Consider the following 17,993-nt stretch of genomic DNA (forward strand, 5'->3'; position numbering starts at 1 on the left):
TCAATTTTGTGAATCAAATCTCCATAATAATATATTCATTATATTAAGTCTTCAAAGTAGCACTATGGCTGTACCTCAGTTTGCCTCTCACTGTTGTATGGGGAATGAAGGCAGACAGCATGTACCTTTCACAAAGATGTACTGTTACCATGCCTATAATCCCTCCTGCTTGAAGAACTGACATTCCTAAAATGTTTTCTTTCTGTGCTGAATCAACACAACAAGGCTCTGATAGACCTATTAAAGAGCGGTGACTAGTAATGAGATTACTAAGGTAGGCAGGACACATTGAGGTTTTCACTGAAAGTAGGATCTTAAATAAAGTTAATTATGTAAAATAGCATGATGTTTACTTAATCATAAAGACGGGCTTGTTTTCTATTCTCTTCAGTAATAGATGAAGCAAGTATAACTCTCTCTACATCCAAAATTCAAGGCCCATATTTTGTCAGAGCTCTTCTCAAATGCGAAACTGTATTATGCATCCTCCATTCTCATTCAGATTATCCCAAACAGTTTCTGATTTTCTCAAGCTGAGTTATTCTTCATACCTATTAGCTGAAAAGGATTCTCTGCCCATGAACTGTATGTGCATGTATTTCGGTTGTACTGGTTTGGTTAGTTTTGATTAGACACACAGATCACAAAGTCTTCTTTCTGTTCCCAACCTGGAAGAGAACACCTAGGCACATTATAATTTCAAACCCTGTTTTTCACAAATATTATCTAATGTTTGATTAAAATTTTCAGCTTCTCAAATATTATTACCATTACATTTGATGGGTTAATAATAGGAACTATGGATAAAAGGAGACATGAGTGAAGACCCACAGAAATATTTTCAATTATTGTCATTGCTTTCTTGGGTTTGGTTTCAAAGTCTATGAAAGTCACGGAAGTGTATTCTTTGTCCACTTTGTACTGGACAACTCCTGCCTGGTTTTTGAAAACCCCTTTCAAAGGCAGCATCTCTAAGCCCTGATAGATGGGCGCAGACACAGTGCTGTCTTGCAAACTGCTCATCGCTTGGCATCAGGCCATTTTCTGAAGTCTGTGAGGAAAACACCTTAGTCTCTAACAGCAACTGAAAGCGAAGTTGGAGCAGTACTCTGACCAATATTGGACAGCTGATCACTGATGACAGAGCCCTAGTGGGAAAGTGTAAAATACACTCATAGTTAACATTTTAAAGAGAAGATAAACCCAAAAGGAAAACAACATGGTAAATTAGAAGTATTGACCCCAGAGAGGAAACAGAATGGCCTTCTTGGAACATCTTTCCTTGGCTTGTTAGCTGGAACCTTCTGTCTAGCCCCCAGTTCAGCAGGCAAGATGCAATTCTCTTCTTCTTTACAAGTACAACATGTTAAATTACTTTTGAGCTGTTTCCATAAATACAGCATGCCAGTGCTTACTCATTGATTTTACCACCTAGGAGCTTTATTTGCATTCAGCAATGAAGCAGTTGAATTTTTAAGGTATTTTGTTGTTAAATTGCAAGTAAGTTGGAAGGCTGCTTACACAGCAATGCCCTATTCATTACATATGGCAAAAGTCTTTATAAAAATCTTGGAGCTGACCACAGCCTTGTGCTGCTTGTCTCACACACACTAAAAATACTATATGATACAGAGCATTGTATAAGGCTGTGTAACAGGCAGCTGTGTCTATACCCAGGTTTAATAGGGAGCAAGCCACGAGTATATTACTTCTTCATTCCTTCTCCTGAGCTTCTTTCAATCTTATGCCTATGTACATATTTTCTGGGCCATTTATTCTTTCCTATACTGAAGAACACTATTGAACAGGTAAGATAGTGAGCATTGGAAAAAATTATATATGTTCTATCTGCATAAACAAATATGTGGACTATACTCAGTAAAGCTATAAAGCTATTGGAGCATACCATTAGCCTGAACACAGGTACTATTCATTTAAACTTGTTTTCAAGGATCGCACCTCTTTATGTACCAGTCTATTCAGAGATTACACAGCATATAGTTCGGAACTGCACTTCTAAGCAGATATTTCTCAAGACGCAATTGCTCTTTTGTGCTTCAGGCTACATTTTCATCTAGTCATGACAGCATAACCAGCACTCTATCTTTTCTTTCTGTGGGGCAATAACTATGCTCCATTAATTAAAGCTATGGGTATTATTAAGTGGAACTGCTGTTGGGAGTATGAAAAAGAGCATTGCTACATTGACAACAAAGAGATCGCTGTGAGTTTTAAGTGTGTTCCTTATTTTTTTTGTGGAGATCTGCTTGAATGTATTTTTAGAGTTCAGGATTAGTGTAAACAAAACATATTCAGCTGATATCTGAAGGAATATCTGAACAAGAAAGACTAAAAAATTCCTAAGCAAGGAAAACTTCTGCAAGTGTTTCAGCTGCTTAGGTGATTAAAACATAATATTCCAACATGAAATTGAGAACAATTATTTTAATCATTTAAGGAGTTCGTTCAACTTTAGAGTTAAGTCTGGTTTGATGACTAAAATACAGGGCAAGGAACCAGAAGACATAAACTCTACTTTCAGCATTAGCACTGACTCACTGTGATATTAAGCAAGTCACTTAATTTAGCTGTCTCACTCCCTGTTTCACCTGTAAAATGAGGGAACCTACCTCACAAGTTCTTTGTGAGATTAATTAATTAAACATTTGCTGCACACCTAACATTTCTTGGATGTAAGGTGGTGGAAAATTTATTATTAAACACATACATAAGCAGGATACAAGAGCAGAGCTGGGTGGTTTCTATAAAGGAAACTCACATTTCTTTCATCTTTGAATTTTTTAAGCATGACAACAAAATAATTAACTACAGGAAAAACTGTGGGTGAAGCCCTTGAAAAGAGTTTATAAATTGAAAAAAACCATAGCCACAAACTAGACAGACCAAACTATAACTACGAATAAAAACACATTGTTATTCAGTAGAGTGCACAATTAAAAGACTAAGGTGAGTTCTTCTTTCCTATGATGTATAAGCAAATTTACATCTAATGGAAGTGAAAGGCAGCAGATTTAAATCTGGAGAAAGGAAATAATAATGTTTCTTTAAAAACCCACATTTTTTACTGAACTCGTTGCCACATGACATTGTTGGAACCAAGATCTCAGTGAATTCAAGAAACAAACATTTATATGGAAATGCGAATATCCACTGTGACATTTTATGAAATGAAAGAGTTAAAAACCCCTCATGTTGCACAGTACAAGTCAACTAATAGCTGATAGGCATTAAAAAAAAATCTCCTGTGAAGCCTATTTGACAGCTGATCACTCTGGACTTACTTTCAACTGTATCAGAAGCACCTAGTACAGGGTGCTGTCAGAGGCAGAACCCTGGAGTAGGTGGACTAATACAGAAAATCTCTAGTACAGAATTTCTGCCTCTAGTACAGAAATCTTGGTGCTACTGAGGCTAGACCGAGCAGCACACGAGCACATCTTTAGCATCCTTCTACTCTTATCATAACTATGTTGTAGAAAATGGCAGGTTTGTTCTGTCATAAAATTAACTACATCAGCAACAGAAGAGGGTCCAGCAACTTTTAACAGAAGAGGAGCTTTTACCTCACAATGCAGTTTAGCAGATAACAAAAAGCAATGATTTTTACTAACATTGTGCTGTGACCTGATGAATGAGTGGTTCAAAACCACAGTGAGCAAAGAAAAAATGGATAAAGTAGTGTGATCAATGACATATTTGAAGGTTATGTGTTTCCTGTACAGTTGCTTGCCTCACCAAAGACCGTTTGGGGAAAGGACACAACTTATTTGCACTTTTCTGAAGGCAGTTATTGTTATCTTAAATATTCACAAGAATATCACTACTGCTTTCTGTTGGTTCCATTCAAAACAGAGTGAGGCCTTTATGTGAAGCATGGTCATAAGTATTTTACAACTTTGGAATGAAGTTGGTGTTTGGTACTTTACCAGGGCAACATGCACAGGAAAATTCAGATTTTTTTATCCTTTTAAAAGCAACTTTCTAGGTTAATAAATAACTTCTACAATATCATTTGGTAGATATAAATGCAAGCCGATAATTTACTTTCATTGTAACATTTTTTACACTGCAAATTCTGGATCATACTAAGTTATTAATATACTATAAATATAACTATAAATATATTATTGATATATTTAACAAGTTTCTACTAAATCAGCATTGCAGAGACATCTAGACAAAACCTTAGGCCCTCCACCAAGAATGGCAGAACTTTTAGCTCTGCGTTTCAGAACTAAAGACCAAGATGGAGAAGTGCAGAAGTAGCAACAACAACAATGCGGGTTATGTAGTTATACTAAAAAGAATCAATGGATTAGTGCAGGAAACTAGTTCTTTTATTCTCCTTTTATTTTGCTTGTTACTAGCTAGTACTACTGCATTCATTAAGTCAAGCAAGATTAAGAATAAACAAGAGGTGCTTGTCATCCAGCATTAATACAATGCCATGTGCTCACGCACAGCTGCTTGCATATACATTTTAGCAGCTGTTTTTTTCTGTCTGTCCACAGTGAATGAGTATGTTGCCTTGCAGAGTACGTGTACCTTGGCCCTTTCCTACGCCTAGCCCACACCTTTAATCCCGTCTCTGCACCCTGAGAGCCTCCGCGTTGCTGCTATCCCTTTTCTCACCCCAGCTGGGACAGGATTCTCCTTTCTCTTCTCACTTCAGTGATGGAAAATGACAGCGAGTTCTGCTTTCACTTGTATGTGTGTCCCTAACTGCACACACATATAAATACATAGAGAAGTGATCTTTCTCCGATGAAACTTTACAAGCTAGATAGATTGTTTGCTTTCTTAGCTGATACTCACTGTGCTTAAAGGGTTGTTTGTCCTAGAGCAGCAATTTCTTAAGGAGTATGAATAAGGCAGGCAGACAGACGATGGCAGAAGCAGCTCCACTACAGTATTACAGACCAATTCCCACGATGACTGTAGCTGGACTCCTCCTAGCGCCTCAGAAAGCTGCAAGAAAAGGGAAGGGCTCAGGATATGATATCATGTGCTCATTCTAAAAACAAGGAAACTGTTGTAGGTGATTGAAAAAGTAACAGCTATAAAATTCCTGAATGGCCAATAACAGAAAATTACTTTTCTGCTTCACCTTCCCTACCCTCTCCAGTGAAAAGTTTCAATAAATACAAATGACAAACTTAGAAAACAATATTTACATCATTACTAGGGCTAGCCTAAGAGATGTATCACAGCCAAGCCACACCTCAGAGCATTGCTTGGTGTTGCCTGGCATTGTCTGTTGTCTGTGCTTATGTCAGATCTTAAGCTTTGAGCTTGTTACCAGGTCTGTTCAGGCAAATACACCAGTCCCCAGCATAGGTGGCTCTGCAGCCACAGTTGGGTTTGTGTAAGCAACAAGGACCCATGTGTATCCACTCCTTGGCAGTACCCTGACTTGTTTATTGCCTTTTTCAGTGAAAGTAAAAATCTTCTAAAGCACCTAAGTGACTTAGGAATCCAATTAATATTTTCTAAAGCAAGGTAAGCAAACAGGCTTGTAAATCTCATGGAAAGTCAATGTGATTTTGTGCAGATTTGCTGGGGTAAGTTTTACTCCTCAGATCCCTTTCTAATTGCAAGCCTGCTGTAGGAATAATAATCCATTTACAGGGCTATATTATTATAAATTTATTTCCCAGGTCATCATTTACAGCCTTTAAAAAAGAAATTAATAAACATTTGAAGCAAAGCAGATGTCCTAACTCAGCACAATTGTTCTTTACCTGCATTTAGCTTTGAAGTTTGCTGTTTCTATTTCAGATCCAAAGAAGCACCTGTGTGCCTGGAAGCTTGTCTGTTCTTTCCAGCTTTATCAATTGGTCTAAGAAGTCACTCATTTTTCTCTCAAGTTGTCAGGATATTTTTCTTTCTGTTATAATCCCATAAAACACTCTCAGAGGAAAATTTAGCACAGCTTTCAAGCACACAACATTTTTATGTTGTGTTTGGGATTGCTAAATTCTCTGTAATGGCAGTCATTGTGCTTGCCTTTCAGATTTCTTTATTGTGTTAAAAATTTCCTGTGATTTTTTTCATGTAATTCATCCCAGATTCAGCATTAAGGCCACCCATGAGTGATATATTGTAGTTTACTATAATTTTCAAGCTCCTGTATTGGCTTTTGGTTTAATGGCTTAGATTTTGGGGAACTTTATCATATTAAAGCAGTTTAGTGATTGGGCAGTTTATGTTTCAGTATTTGTCAGTACCTTTCTACTGAGCTCTACAACAGGGTGTCGCTCTTGCAGCTCTATTGTTTAAACAGAAATATTTTGCTGCCAGATTTCTTGTTCTATTTGTGCCCTTTGTTACTGGGCTTTCAATTTCAAGAACTTGTTCTATTTAAGAGGATAGTGGAAGAACAATACTTTATATTATAATATTTATTAAACAGATGCTGGTATTATCAATGCTTGCTTATCCAGTGGTGATGTGTCTCCTAAATAAACCAGCAGTAGTAGTAAAATAAACTGGAACACAGAACCATTTTCTTCATAAAGATTCTAGGGATTTTTTAACTACTTGTACTTCTGAATCAAGGATCAATCTTTAGTTGTTCTGTGTAGTAAAGGGTAGTGACATCTCAAACTGGGCAAACATAAATTGTTTGTGAGGTTGAGGAGTGTGAATTAAGATCACTAATACATTCACTTTTGTAGAATTTGGGAAGTCCCTTCTCAAAAACTGGGGCACAGTTTACATTTACATTTCTGTTTCTTTGCTTTTGCCTTTATTTTTAGTAGTACTATAAAACCTGTATAGGTGATCGCCTGGATTTGAGCAGATGTCCCACAACAGCATAGACTTGTCACAGCTCCAGGTTTGATTTGGACATTTCGTGTATTCACACACTGGAATACAAACCATACTCTTAAATGTTCAGAGGATGAGGGAGCTGGAACTGCTGCTTGTGATGAAGGGAGCAGGGGTACGTCTGGTCTGTTCCTACTCCTCTCCGGCCCCCTGACAAGGTTACTCTACAGCACACATCTGGCTGCAGCACCTGGGTCATTGCGCAGCCCAAGCTCTGAGGAGGTGGGGTGCTGCCTGCGTTGTGCTCCTAATCTCAATCTGCAGGAAATAAACAGATGGTACCTTGGAATATTCCAGCTGAGGATATTCTGAAGACAACATACACATTAGTAACAAGGGCTTGAGTCCTGACAGATGAAGCAAGCCTAGACTAACCACAGGGATGTTGGTGTTGATTCTCTTCTTGGTTCTCTGCTGATTTTAACATCCATCGGACTTCATCCTGAATTACTTCAGTGCAACTAAGATGAAAAGCAGGCTAATTGTGCACAGCTCTGGTTTGTTTTGTTGTATTCCTTTTTCTTCTTGCCAGAAGACCATCTTTCTCTTAGATTCTTGTGTGTTGCTTCCTCTTCCTATTTTCCTTCAAGATCTAGTTAAAATTATGGAATCATGAAATAATTTTGATTAGAAGGAATCACTGGAGATCATCTGGTCCTTTAACCACTCAAAACAGGGCTCTCTTCAAAGTTGGGTCACATTGCTTAGTGCCTTGCCTGGTCCAGGTGTGAATATCTCCAAGGGTGGACATTCCAGTCTCACCGGGCATCCTGTTTAAGGGTTTGACCACCCTGTGAAGTCCGTATGAAGTGTAACTCACATTCCTCTGTGCATATATAAGGCTGGGATGTTTCCCCACGTTAACATACAGCATCTGGTAGTAAAACTGTCTGGGGAAGTAGTTTGGAGTTTGGGAAAGAGGTGGGAGGGGACTATAATATGGGGAAATGAGGAAAATCCAAGATTTTAGTTTTATAGAAGGCAGTAGGAGAGACAGTGGTGAGCAGAAGTAAAAGGGATCATGGCAGGGAGGGAGAAAATAAAGGGCTGCTTCACAGGTCAGGCAAGGTTGTGCGTAGGAGGATAACTTGGATGATAAGAAGGCAGCAGGACCATAACTACAATGGTCACCACCTCCAGATTTGAGTACCTCTTCCATCCCTAAATAAATCTTCAACAGTGTGCCATAGCTAAAAATATCTTGCCAGTTCTGGCATGAAGTTGATTACAGGAGCTTGCAGATCATTTTGTTTTCTTAGGTTCCCTGTGCAATTTCAGTTGGATAGTACACTTCATATTTAAGACAGTACAGATATTTTGGTCTGCCACTGTTCTGTTCCAGAGAAAGTTGCCTTTTTGTGGGAAGAGGTACACATCCTGCAGCATACAAACACAGACAACGCATGATATTTATACTGGAGTTTGTTTATAGATAACTCCAGTTTCAATCACAATTAATTCTCTCAAAGATCTCTGGACTAAAAGATGCTTTATAAATATATGCAAAGATTGTTCTTCATGACAATACCAAGGAGCTGGAGCAGTGATGAGAAATTTTAGTAGTGAGCACTATGAGGTATAAGTCATTTTCCAACACTAATAAAAAGGAAAAACAGAAATTGGATAAGAATTCTTTTCCTTTGCTGATTATTTAATTGCTCAGGAAAATTCAGTGTGACTGTTAAAATTGCTCTCAGGTGTCCAAAAGCAACACTAGCAGCAATTGCATTTTGCAATAGCAGAAAGCAAAGAGGAATATGGATGTGTGAAAACAGGGAAAAGATCTTTAAGAAGGGTGAGATGAGTTTGTGTTCCTAAGAACTAAAGTCTAGGTGATATAGAATAGGAAATCAAATTTAGTGATGTAAACATGTTAACTGATGAGTCCTCACAATACTGTTGTGAAGTAGAGAAGGATTATGCCTTGTTTTGACAGATGGAGAAACATGGACAGAAAAGGCTAAATTCTTACCAGGATCCTTGCCAGCTCCTTTCAAAGTAATTTCCAAGGCAGATCTTTCCCTGCAGAAATCTTGTAGCTACAGACATCTCCCCATGTTTCCCTCTCTTACTATGGGAGAACAGAGATGGTCATAGGTGTTGAAGCTACTGGCCTGGCCTTTTTTGGAGCTCTGATTGAATTATAATCTGAACAGAGAACAAGCAGAAACAACCTTTTCTATTTGATGATTCACCTTGCCAGAGGAAGATTAGTCAACGGAAATTTGTGTCTGCCTGTACTAGTTAGTGAATATGTACCCATCCCTGCATAAGGCCAGGGGCAAACCACTAGGGCAGCGGGAGCGGGAGTGGAAGCCTGAGTTGAGCAGTCGTAGCTTTCTTGCTGTTGGCACTCCAACATCAACAGAAGTAAGAGCAGAGGAGTCCTAGGCTGATTTCCAGCATTGTAACAGACCTTACGCTTGAAGGATGTCAGGTGCTGAGTCTCAGCTCTCCCATTTATCCTTTCCGCTCACGATCTGTGCAAGGCATACTCCAACCTTTCCCCAACGCACACTCTTTTCACCTAATCTTGGGTCAGTACAGGACTGCTAATGTTTCCTAGGTCTTTTCACAAGGGAAATTATTGAATCTAAAGCTCATGTAACTTTAGATTCATTTTGTACTGCCCTATTAATCAGTAAAGTGGTAATGTGGTAACAAGAACCTTGTAGTAGCAAAGATAAGTAGAGATGTAAGAAGTCATTACCTTCTCATTCAATAAACATTCATTAAAATGCCAGCCTGCTTCTTTTTCTTTGTTCTGGTAGTTGACCACACTTGCATCAGGGTAATTCATATGGTCAGGTGTACCTTGGCTTTGCCATTCTTTCCCAGAAGTGTCTGAAATAGAGAGGCTTGATTATTTGCCAGCTGAAACAAATGCAGTTCATTTTTCCCTAATACTGGTAAATGTAGTTTGAACATTATCAGCAATAGGGTTTTGGTATATCTGCGTTCACATCCTAAACATAGCTTTCACAAGAGGTCCAAATAGAAAAATCCTTTGGAAGCTCTCTTCATTGCAACTTCTCTGTACAATGAACTATTGTTGAAACAAATCTGGAGATAATGGGACCTCAACAATATAACTTCGTGCACCTAAAACTTTGGGATTTTAAAACCTGCAAACTCTATCAGATAAATAAAGGCTGCTAGTACCTCTCTCTAAAGAAATACTTTCATTAATCTTAATTATCCAGGGGCTATCATATACTCAGTGTGTTCACTACTCATTCATCGTAGGACGTTAATAAAGTCCCTGCTTCCAGTATACCTTGATGAAACAATAAACTCTGTAAATTCAACCCCCCACAACATCAGCCTGAACCACTGGACCCAATCTCTGTGTCCCGAGCTCCTAATGCAATCTGAGCAGTGTTTAAATAACTGTTCCTATATCATTGTAATGGCACATACATAGGCTGAGAATCCCTCTCTGAACCTTAGCATAGAATATGGACCTGAAACTCTTGTGTCAGAATGGGAGAATCCTTTGCTTGCTTATTCACAGTTTTCTTAGTTTCACCAAGGCCTACAAGCTTCTAGTTTAGCCTGTTCAGAGGGGAAAAGGAAGACAAAATCCACTTGTTTAGCAAAGGATTTTCTTTATCATCACTTCTTACCCTTTAAAAAACCCTCCTGAGTTACACATCTTTGCAAAATAACAAGTGATTTGTCTTTTCTCAGCCTGATCTCACTCCTGTGGCTTCCAGGTTTTATCAGCATCTCAGGTGAGACAGAATGCCTCCTGTTGCTCTCTCCAGATTATTTGTCTTAATATTTGGCAATGATTTGCTCTCGTTTGCAGAGAAGCCTCCCTCTTTATATATAGGCTGCCTCCTTTAGTCATATGCTCTAGCCAAAATACCCCAGCTCTGTCTGCATAAATTGAATTAGTTGTTTTTTGGGGTTAGGATAGGAGTGAGAAACATTCAGAGATGACAGCCCTTGACTGCCTGATGTTGGTCTCTGAATTTTAGTTATTTCAGGAGAGGTCAAGCACTGTCCCTGGTCTGAGCAGCGTAATAGACTGACATAGTCCATCTGGACTTGTCCTCCTGTACTCAGCACTGATGAGGCTGCACCTCGAATACTGTGTTCAGTTTTGGGCCCCTCACTACAAGAGAGACATTGAGGGGCTGGAGCGTGTCCAGAGAAGGGCAACGAAGCTGGGGAAGGGTCTGGAGCACAAGGCTGATGAGGAGCAGCCGAGGGAACTGGGGTTGTTTAGCCTGGAGAAAAGGAGGCTGAGGGGAGACCTTCTTGCTCTCTACAGCTACCTGAAAGGAGGTTGTAGAGAGGTGGGGGTCGGTCTCTTCTCCCAGGTAACAAGCGATAGGACAAGAGGAAATGGCCTCAAGTTGTGCCAGGGAAGGTTTAGATTGGATATTAGGTGAAAAGTTGTCCAGCATTGGAACAGGCTGCCCAGGGAAGTGGTTGAGTCCCCATCCCTCGAGGTATTTAAAAGATGTGTAGATGTGGTGCTTAGGGACGTGGTTTAGTGGTGGACTTGGCAGTGCTAGGTTAATGGTTGGACGTGATGATCTTAAAGGTCTTTTCCAACCTAAACGATTCTATGATTCTATGACTTACTGTATGGACTAGAAAAAGACAGAATGGCAAACCTAATACAAACACAGGCTCACAATACAAAAACAGCTTACAATTCCATGCAGATGTTTTTGCTTCTACAATGCGCATCTCATCTTTTGTAATAAAAGCTATTGGGATGCCATGTAGTTATTGGTTAGGATACAAACAAAGGAGAGAGAGGAAAACATGACTCAGAGTGGGTTACTTGTTAAAGAAACTCATTATTTAAGTATTAATATAGGAAACACATCACAGAGAAAGGAAAGTTCTCCATTTTGAACTGCTCTTCACAGTTATTCTCAGTCATTGTAAGTTATCAGGTATCACCTGGTCTAATTAATCCCATCCTGAATTACCATGCATAAAATAAATGTGTTCAGTTGGGGGAAGAAAAAATGTATAGGGTTGTGTTGTGTGATTTGTCCATGTTTCTTATCCGTGTATCCTTTACCCCAGCTTCTCCTAATGAACAAGGATGTTATGTCCTCCTGAAAATGGGTAGCAAATACATTTTGACCTGTGTAAGTTTCAAAGTCAGCTCTCCTTTTCACAAGAACATAGAAACACAAAAATAAAATTCATCACAGATTATTCTACTCTTAGCTGAAGTCATTTCATGTATTCAAATTGCATTTCAACCATTGAGAAAGTCTTTAATTTAGCCTGATTTTCACTGAATTGTCTACTTTGCACAGCGATGTACCTTTTTAAGCAGAACATCTTCATTTGCTATGTTCCATTGAGCCACTAGATGTCCCTCGTTCCTACATGAAGCTCCAGATAGGAGAAAATCCATGATTAATTAGCGGGACTAAGTTGGAACTCAAGCAGTGTAGAAGTATGCTTGTGTTCACCGCATGCACGGTTTTTCTGTAATAAATGCTGGTCCTTTGAATCATGCCACTGGGTGTGATGCTATAAATCATGGTAATTCTAAACACTGATGTGCCAAACACACAACAAACCTAATTGTGTTTGGACAAAGTGTGTATATGGGAAATACAAAAATCAGATGAGGCTGAAGAGAACAGATTAAGATGGCATTGAGAAAATAGGCTACAAATCAATGCATCACAGAGTAAACTGGCTCATTCCATTCCCAACTATTCATTAACAACAGCATTTTCCATATACTTGTTATTACAGGCTTTTTTTGCTATTCATGAAGTAAAATAGCACAGTCTTTCTTAGCAGTCAGACTAGATCTTATCTATTTAAAGCATAGATTTGACTGTAGTCTAGTTGGGCTATGGGTGGACCATACCACTATGTGGATTTAGATAATTACAGACTAGCTGGGGAACGGTCACTTCAGTATCAGACTGTAAACGCTGGGCGATATAAAACAGACATGATACAAAAGACATTTGGCTTACACTGGTGATGGTGAAAGCAAAGTCAAACACTGCTCTGAAGGAAACAAAATGTTTCACCAAGTAAATAGTGTCAGGAAGCTGCATGCAACTGCCTGTGAGCTGTACAACTCCCTTTTCCCTTCCTGCACCCTATCTGCCTTTAGCAAGTTTCCTCTATGCACACAGACCTGACCCCCATTAGTTAATTTATACCATCAGCACTTTGCAAGATCGTGCCACAGAAAGTGCTGCATCTCTAATTCTGTTTTGGAAACTCTTCCTCAGATTAGGACTCACTTCCTCAGTATTTAAATTCATGGACTGGGAAGGGAAAGGTCACATCTAAGGCAAAAACTGGAGAAACCCTTCCTCCAGATTAGTTTTGCTTTTCAAGACACGTGAGTGGTGGCAAATTACATGTGTATAAGAAACAGTGGCCTTTTTGCCTCACCAAAATGTTCGTGGCAGAAGGTCACAGCATTTCTTTTCCCAGTTGTTTTCGAGATTGGCCCTGAAAAACAAGGGTGCTGCCATTTTTCATTAAGGATGCATACAGAGGGTTCTGCCATCGCAGTGTTACTAGTCTCCTGATATTAATGCTACTGACTGAATTATACAGATTTTCATTGGTAACTAAATATCAGATCATGGTGCATGCTCTCGATGTTATTTATGTTTTTAATGCCTGATGACTTCAGGGGGAGCATAAGCATCTAAATCTAAATGCCTTTATGAGTCTTGCTCCTGTTCTTAAAAGATGAAGGGAAAAAATTATGCAGTTCTCAAGAATATATTTGTTTGTCCAAGGCATTGTCAAAGCACAGAGAGCTGGGAATGTAAGAACTAAAACCTACACGATATGCTCCTAGTCTTCTCTACTTGAGGCCTTTGAACTCTTCTGGTTCTCCCTCCCAGCTGTCCTCAGTTTGACTCCACTGGAGTGAGCAATTGCTGAAGAGATGGTGTATACAATGCATCAACCATTTCTGGCCCTTCAATTACTGCATTGCCTAGAGCTGCTCAGGTGATAGTTAATGACAATCTTGCAATTAATATACTGTGTACTGGTGACCAGCTTCCACTAGGCCATCTACCAGTGATACCAGAGAGGGTCAAATCCAAAGCCGAGTGACAATCAGTGTGAGATTTTCATTGTTTTGAGTGGGATTTGTATCAGATTGTTATTTCCACTGATGAAAGATAAACCATGTGGGGGATAATAAATCTTACAGTTCCATATAATCCCTGGTGTTCTTTCTAATGCTTAATAGCTCTGCTCTCACCAGTTGTCTAACTTAGTCTGAAGCTAAATGGATTTTTTTCATAGGCTAATATGTACATTACATAGAATCTCCTTTCCCCTTCTGCTTACTCTCGTTGTAGGCCATCTTTTTAATAGGAAACTGAGAACTAAGAAATGGAGAGAACAGAATGACCTATTGAACCAATTTTGCTCCACGGCATAGCTGACAGGAAAACGGCCGCCTCAGCTCAGGGTTCCAGGAACGGAAAACCAGATGTTTCTTGGCTACATTTAACAGATGTTATTCAAGTTTGAAACAACATTTTAAAATGCAGATCCCAAGAGTTTATGTATTTACAAAGCATTCGAAGAATGGGAAAGTGGAAATTTCTTGCAAGTCTTCAAGTATTGCCAAGCATGCCCTTTTTCTTTCTCCCCCTCCCCCCCCCATTTTTCCAAATGAACTTCTCCAGTTTAGCATTGCTGTGGCTGATACATACACCAGAACATGCATTGGTGCCTACATGCCTTAGATAATCAGATCGGGTAGATTAACACCGCCACAAACTTAGCATGTGACCTTGGGCAAATCACTTGCTTTTCCTGGATCTCAGTTCTCCACTTGTGCTACCTAGAGCTTGTAAGCTCTCCGCGACAGTGTCTCTCTCAGCTACCAGTATCTACAATAGCTAGTGCAAAGAAACCATAATTAAGAACATAGCCATGGGGTATTACCATAAAGTAGATTTTAAAAATTAAGTTAACTACCAGCTATTCAGTAAATGGTGGCAGTACATGAAAGAAAGTGGGGGGAGACACAGGTTCTTTATAGAGTAATTGCAGACCATCCTGTCAACTGCGGATGCTGTAAGTCCCAGCATAAAGTCGAGGGATGGAAGGGCAAAAGTGTGAAAAGACAAGAGTTTCCATCCTATTCTCTGAATAGATTCAGGTTGCTGTGTTATTCAGCTATAAAAGCCAATCCTTAATTTAGAGCATCTTCCCAGGGCGACCAAATTATGCTAGGGCCATGATGGCCCTCAGAATAAGCCAAAGCCAGGAGGGCAGGAAAGGCATGATGAAGCATTCTTACCCTAAGCCTGCCAGGTTTGCCTCCGAGTACATTTAGCACACATACAGGTACTCTTCTGTCAAGGATCACAGAATTAGTGTGACATTATTCTCATGCTACAAATAGAGAAAATGACAGCATACAAGTGATAACCAAAAATATAAGTTAAAGATCTGAAGTTTGTGGAACTGCATTTCCCAAGAATAAGCTTTAGCCCATATTTACACAATTTCCCTCTTCCAGTTATGCCAAGTAAATCACAAGAGCTAGCTGTGATAAAACACTCTAAGCACTTCCTTCCCTGGCTGAAACCAGAGATATGCTACCAGCCCCAAAATAGAAAATGCCTCAGTTTAAGTTGATTACCAGCTCTCTTGTTGGCTTTGGTGGAAGTAAGGGTGGAGAAGATGACTTTGCTGAAAGAATTCTTGAACTTATCAGACTTCCCTGATATTCAGAGTACTGTACAGCTTTGGGGTTGGGGGAACTGAAGCTCTTTATGAGGCAGAGGAGTACCACCATCTATACCAACAGAAAAGGAGCAGAAGCACAAATTTCATGAAGATATTTCCCTGATGTTCAAATGTATTTGCAGAAGTTTCCTGGTATTCTCCCATACCCTGCATTGATACATAACACATGTACATTACATTAAGCCAAATGTGTTCTCTTTATTAAGGAGTTATTGTGGATATGATTCTATTTCACTAGAGAGCTGAGATAATCACAACTTTTTAAAAAGTAAATTTAGTCCAAAATTTATTCTTAGAAAACTAAATACTTTCGGAAAAAAAAATGTTGAATTTCACAAAATGATTATTCTATGTGAAAATAACTGAGCCATTTTTCAAATATTTCAAAATAAAAAGCATAATATTTTGGATTAGAAGGGATTGGCACTTTCTCCAAACATTTTAAGTACATAGACTGAAAACTTTAAAACAAAGACTTCAGATGTTGACTTTTGGAATGAAGAGAGCTTCTTGTTTTACAGCCAGCCACAGAAGAATTTTCTTGTGTCTTTATAGAATAGTGTGTATAATATAGCAGCCTTAAGGGTAAAAACTGGCATGTAAAAGCATTAAGGTTGGTTATTAGAATTTAGTGTAGCCTGTAACAACACAGAACTAAGATGGGTGCTCTTGGTCTTTTGTGGCCACAGCCTCTATGCCTGCTCCTTGTATTCAAGTTTCATAAATTGTTCAGAACTTTATCGATAGAATTAAATAGCCAAAATAGCGCTTCTCAACATCTGGTTTGTATTCTTCTCCCAGTTATGCTGGTGCAACTCTAAATGAAACTGAATGCCTTACGTGCAGCCACGCCAAATTTATGACGGCATAAGGAAGAAGTGAACTTGGTTCTTTGTCTTTAAAATATGTCTGTATTGGCAGCCAAATAAAATCTCATGCAGTTACATACTCTGTGGCACACGAGTGCCATCCAGCGGTAACTCCCAAATCTGTATTCGCCGGAGACGTCTCCGGAGAGGTGACTAGTAGCCAGTACTTGTACCGACCAGTCTGATAGCTGCAAATCCGAACTCCCGAGTACCTATTGCTAGGCTGAGAGGAACATTTCTGTTAAAAATCTATAACTTCTATTTTTTGTAATCAGTTTTCCATATTGAAGTAGTTAGACAATGAATGTAGATTGTTGCTTGCTTGAGAACAGGAATGTGCTGAAGTGGGAGGCTCCTGGGCTAGCAAGACTGGGAAGCAGTACGTACCACCATCTTAACATTTCTTGCATCTCGGCTAGTAAACTCTGCTACTTTTCAGCCTTCTCATGCCATGCTTCAGCATAGCATTACCCAGTTCTGATAGGAACCCGTCAATGCTAATTCGAGCATCCTTGTGCAGAGCTTCACCACCCGCTCTAGACATGTCCTGTGCAGGGTCACAAATGGGAGTGATCAAGCTTTGAAGCTGGTTTTGGGTGAATATGTATGCACCCAGATGTCACTGTGACTACTGATATCTCTGATCTGCAAAGAACAAGCCCCGAACTCAGACCTTCCACTTCCTGGATAAATGCTTTACCTGCTCTAGTATATCATAAAAATGTCTTTTTAGAGGGTACAGGTACAGTTGCAGTTGTGAAGACTCAGTCCCACTGGCATCCGTGAGAGGGGTTTGAAGAGCACCTCTTGAACTCAGCTGCTCTGGGGACTTGTGTGGAGTAACACATAGTTAGGAGCATGGAAAATAAATTCTACACAAACATTTTCCATTGAAGAATAAATACTTGGATGCTGAAAATGAGACTCATTCTTCAGGACTAAAATTAATACAGTTTGACATATCAATTTAGCGTGGTACAATTGCTTTGAGACTATGAAAGTAAGAGACCAGTAAATCAGCTCTTTGTATATTTTGTAGCAATCCTCATATTATAGGTACGCAGTACCATGAAACAAAGAGTCATTTATGTTTTTTAGTTCTACAGCAGATAAGCCACAAAAATATATCCTCAGACATTTTCAGAGAAGGCTGAGTCCTTCTTTGCTAATGAAACCCACGCTGCAATCCACAATTCATTCAAAATTTAAGAAAAACACTTCAAGTCCCCCACTGCAAAACAAAGCAGAACCCAAAAAGCTTATTACCAGAAACACAGATATTATTTGGTGTCATTGGGATTGATACCGTTTCCTTGTGTTTGTCCCATAAAACAGGACAAATCTTTTGCCAGTCTTTTCTCAGGTGAGCTGCCTTCTCCTAGATAAGATTTTATTGCTGGCTCCTGTACACAGGTAGAGCAACATTATCGTCTTGGAATGCGAGTGCTCTGTCATTGCAAAAGGCTGCAGTGGGCAGTTGCAGTGACAGGATTAATACTGACTTGTTGTCCAAGTGAAGCTTTGGAGCAAAGG

The sequence above is a fragment of the Ciconia boyciana genome, chromosome 10 (genome assembly GCF_034638445.1).
Source record: "Ciconia boyciana chromosome 10, ASM3463844v1, whole genome shotgun sequence".
Lineage (NCBI taxonomy): Eukaryota > Metazoa > Chordata > Aves > Ciconiiformes > Ciconiidae > Ciconia > Ciconia boyciana.